The sequence below is a fragment of the Ovis aries genome, chromosome 24, assembly GCF_016772045.2.
Source record: "Ovis aries strain OAR_USU_Benz2616 breed Rambouillet chromosome 24, ARS-UI_Ramb_v3.0, whole genome shotgun sequence".
Taxonomy (NCBI): Eukaryota; Metazoa; Chordata; class Mammalia; order Artiodactyla; family Bovidae; genus Ovis; species Ovis aries.
In genome coordinates, this window is record NC_056077.1 from 33,725,825 (window position 1) to 33,730,723 (window position 4,899).

At 50.3% G+C, this 4,899-nt stretch overlaps 1 long non-coding RNA gene across 1 annotated transcript; it reads left to right on the plus strand.

Moving 5' to 3' along the window:
- Positions 1–37: 37 nt before the first annotated feature.
- LOC121817873 (uncharacterized) lies at positions 38–2,399 on the plus strand. The gene is made up of 2 exons (XR_006057965.2): positions 38–792; positions 2,142–2,399. It is a non-coding gene; the product is annotated as an uncharacterized LOC121817873 (long non-coding RNA).
- The last annotated feature ends 2,500 nt before the right edge of the window (positions 2,400–4,899 follow it).

Sequence of the window (4,899 nt, forward strand, 5' to 3'; positions counted from 1 at the left end):
GGGGCGGGGCGGGGCGCCGGCGAGCGACGGAACGGCCCTGCGCGGCCCCGCCCCCGTCCGCGGCCTGCTCCGCCCACTGTCACGCCCCTCTCCACTCGGCCCCGCCCCGCTCCTCCTTTCATTCATCTTTTCCAGAGCGACAGCACTCCTCCGAGTCCCTAGGCAAATCCGGAATCCGAAAACTGCGGCTTAGGTGGGATGTGTGCTCTGATGCGGCAACCTAGACGGTGTAGAAGCCGCAGTTGTTCAGTCGCTCAGTGGTGTCCGACTCTGCGACCCCATGGACGGCAGCCCAGCTAGGCTTCCCTTGTCCTTCACCATCTCCCAGAGCTTGCTCGAACTCCTGTCCGTTGAGTCGGTGATGCCATCCAACCATTTCGTCCTCTGTCATCCCCTTCTCCTCCTGCCTTCAGTCTTTCCCAGCATAAGGGTCTTTTCTAATGAGTTGGCTCTTCGCATCAGGTGTCCAAAGTATTGCAGTTTCAGTTTCAGCATCAGTCCTTCCAATGACTATTCAGGACTAATTTCCTTTAGGATTGACTGGTTGGATCTCCTTGCAGCCCAAGGGACTCTCAAGAAGTCTTCTCCAACACCACAGTTCAAAAGGATCAATTCTTCGGCGCTCAGCCTTCTTTATGATCCAGCTCTCACATCCATACATGACTACTGGAAAAAACAGAAGCCCGCAGTTAGAAGCTTCGGTTTCCCTGTGCAGAGCCCGTCTGATCCAGGCCTGCTCAATGGAGGCTGAGAACCGGGACCGATCAGAAAGAGACGTTGCGGGACCCTGAGGTCCATAGTTGTTGCCTGGGGGAGGGGCCTCGGCCAGGTCCTTTCCCTCCCTGAGGCCTGCAGTGAGAGCTGGCCGCACCAGGGGCAGGTGGGGTGCTGGATGAGGGGGAGAGGTGAGGCTCTCACCAGCTAGGCAGTGTGCTAAAGGTTCAGGCCCCAGGGAAGACGGTGACAACTGAGCTCAGGGATTTGCTCCTCCCAGTGCCAGAGCCCTGGAGCTGGCGCCACCCTGCCCAGGGTTCAGGAGGAGGCACTACTAAAAGGAGGGTTTTGAGAGAAGTGGCCGGAGGAATTGGGTGGTCCCCAAAGCACAGGCTTCCCTGGTGGCTCAAACCAGAAAGAATCTGCCTGCATTGTGGGAGATCCAGGTTCGATCCCTGCGTCAGGAAAATCCCACTGGCTGCCCACTCTAGTATTCTTGCCTGGAGAATTCCACGGACAGAGGAGCCTGGTGGGCTACAGTTCATGGGGTCCCAGGAGTCGGACAGGACTGAGAGAGACTAACACTTTCACTTTCAAAGCGCAGGTGCTCCTTCCAGCCCTGGAAGTGTGGAGCACCCTGCCTACAACTGTCTGTCCAAGGTCCACCCTTCCACTTCATCCCACTGCCTGGGAGCCTATACTGGGAAAGATTGACCCACATACCCAAGTTCATCCAGTGAACTAGGGGCAGAGCTGTTTAGGCTCCAACTCCAGCTATCGTGTGTATAAATTTTCTCTAGCCAGGGCTTTGTCCAGTGGCCTACATGAGGGGCAGTCACCTCTGGGTGCCAAACAACTACCTGGGGAAGGAAACAAAACATAATTTTTCTTTTTTCCTTCTTTCTTCCCTCCCTAGCTGTTTATTTCTTTCTTTTTCTCCCTTCCTTCCTTCTTCCTTCCCTGCCTCCCTCCCTTCCTCCTTCTTTCTCCTCCTTCCTTTCTTAACATGCAGGGTTGATGCTTGTCCTCACTATAGTGAGGTCAGATGGCCCTAAAGTACTTATAGTAAAGTGTAGTAAGGAGGTGTGTAGGTCCTCAGAGGCTGGACAGCAACGTCTTTGCTTGTTTGTTGGTTTCCTTCAGGGTATGTATCAGGCAGGGTCCAGGCTGATACAGGAAACAGGAGCAGTCAGCGGGGATTACTGAGGAGTTTAATAAAGGAGATTTGACAATGGACTGGGCAGAGTTAAGGGAAATCCATGAAGGCAGGCACAGCCTGTGTGGCAGCAGTTAGTACTACTGGGTGAAGGGGCTTGGGAGAGGCCCCCAGTGCAGGGGGCTACCAAGGGGGATGTAGAGGGGCCGTGGGCATATGCCCAGTTAGCTGGAAGAAAATCACTCAGTTTTAACACAATTAACACTTACAGAATAGACTTGTGGCTGTGTAAGATTCTGGAAAAGAAAGCAGAAATTGAAGACGATGCCAATGCTGTAAGACAAACAAGAAGACGAAGCTGACACTTCCCTCTTTTGTTGGAGCTCCTTGGCAGCCGCGTTTTTCTGTGAAACCAAGGACCAGCTCATCAGATCTGACATATTCAGTCGCATTGCCATCCGAGTTATCTCTTTTTAACTGAAAGCAACAAACCAACTTTTTACTTTTAATAAATAAAACGTTCACATATTGTTTATCTCATCTTTAGAACAAGGGGCTTCCCTGGTGGCTCAGGTGGTAAAGAATATGCCTGCAATGCAGGAGACCCAGATTTAATACCTAGGTTGGGAAGATCCCCTGGAGAAAGGGATGGCTACTCCCTCCAGTATTCTTGCTTGGAGAATTCCATGGACTAGAGGACCCTGCCTGGGTGGTTCCTCTAGTCCATGGGGTCACAAAGAGTTGGACATGACTGAGCAACTAACACTTCCACTTTTCACTTTCATCTTTAGAACATTCTTCTTAGATTCTGTTTTGGCATTGTTATGTGATGACCGTTTTAAAAATAATTTATACAACCAAGAAGGTATGTAATTTGTAAGTGAATATGTCTATGTGTGTGTTGGGGAACAAATATTAAATTTTTATTTTTTTGGCTGTACCACACGGATTATGGGCTCTTAGTTTCCCTACCAAGGATTGAACCCGGGCCCCAGCAACAAAAGTGTTGAGTCCTAAATTCCCTGGACTGCCACAGAATTCCCAAATATTAATTTGGGTGCAAATTAAGATCTCTGGCTTGGAGGTGTTAAGTTTTAGGTACCTATTTGCCATCCAAGTGGCAAATATATATGTGATGTTTGCTAAAAAATATTTTACTGATTGTGTTTGTGATACAAGTTTTGGGATTAGGGGTCCAGAGCCCTTTGGGAAAGACTTACTCCAGGTCTGGTGGCTCAGACAGTAAAGAATTTGCCTGCAATGCAGGAGACCTGGGTTCGATCCCTGAGTGGGGAAGATCCCTGGAGAAGGGAATGGCAACCCAGTATTCTTGCCTGGAGGATCCCATGGACAGAGGAGCTTGGTGGGCTACAGTCCATGGGGTCACAAAGAGTTGGACACAACTGAGCAACTAACCCTGAATATTCACTGGAAGGACTGATAGTGAAGCTGAAGCTCCAAGACTTTGGCCACCTGATGTGAAGAACTGACTCATTGGAAAAGACCCTGATGCTGGGAAAGATTGAAGGAGAAGGGGTTGAGATGGTTGGATGGCATCATGGACTCAATACACATGAGTTTGAGCAAGCTCCAGGAGTTGCTGATGGACAGGGAGGCCTGGTGTGCTCACAAAGGGTTGGATATGACGGAGCAACTGAACTGAACTGAGCAACTAACACTTTCACTTTTGCTCCGGGTCAATGATTAGGATTTTTCCAAGTTGCCAAATTGTGGCCTGGCTGAACACAAGCTGGTGCCAAAAGGCTGCATGGGAACATCGACAGGATGAGCCCAAGACTGACCCAGGACAGGGGTCAGAGCCTGAACTGTCCTAGCCCAGGGAGGGACAGACAGCTGGCATCACGGGATCCCTGCTGTCAGATGCAGCCTGCCCCCTCCTTGCCCACTCTGTGTGACATCACCCAGACACGTGGCTCGGGGACTCCCCTGCCCTCTCCTTGAACTGTGGATACAAAGACCCAAATATCTTTGAGGCATCTCTTGGAGGACAAATGGCCACCTCAAACTGAATGCATCCAGATTAGAGCTCTTAACTGTTGCCCGGATCTGCTCCTCCCTCAGTGTTTCTCTTCAGTAAATGACACCCCTGTCCTTTAGTGGCTCAGCCAAAATTCGAAGACATCCTCAACTTCTCTCTCTCTACTCCTTTTCTCGCACCCATGTGTGTGTAGTCAGTTGTGTCCAACTCTTTGCAACCCCGTGGACTGTAGCCCACCAGGCTTCTCTCTCCCTGGGGTTTTCCAGGCAAGAATACTGGAGCGGGTTGTCACTTCCTCCTCCAGGGGATCTTCCCGACCCAGGGATTGAAACCTGCATGTCTCCTGCAGGCTAGTTCTTTACCACTAACGCCACCTGAACCTGATCCATCAGCAAATCCTATCGGCAGATTCTACTGGTTCCCTGTAGATCCAAAACTCCACTGCTTCTCCCTCCAACCCACCTCTTCCTTGGTCTAGCTGGGTGTACATTACAACTGCCCCCAGGTTATTCCCCCATGATGCTCCAGAGCCTCTGCACATGTGGGTCAAAGTGTGACATTTCCTTACTTTCAAATCCAAAACTCTTACTGCAGCCATTAGGGGACCTCGTCCCTGGTTGCTCTTTGCTCCTGTTTCTTCTCTCCTTTGCTCTTTTTCATTAACCGCTGTGCACCTCTCTGCTCTTGTAACTTCCCAAGCAAGGGCTTCTCACCTGAGATCAGGTGTCCCCAATCATCCCAACTGACTTAACATTCTTCCTCACTCTCCATCTCCTTCCCTGGCTTTTGATCTAGCACTGATTCGCCTGATGTTACAATTAATCGTTTGTTCACTGTGTTCGTTTCCTGTGGCTGCTGCCGCAAATTACTGTGCTCACAGTGCCGGAGGCCAGAAGTCCCAACTCAGTTGCACTGGCCAATATCAAGGGCTGCATTCCTTCCGGAGTCTCTAGAGGAGAATCTGTTCCTTTCCCTTTCCGGCTTCTTTTCCTTTTAAAATTGTGTTTTAAAAAAACACACATAGTATAAA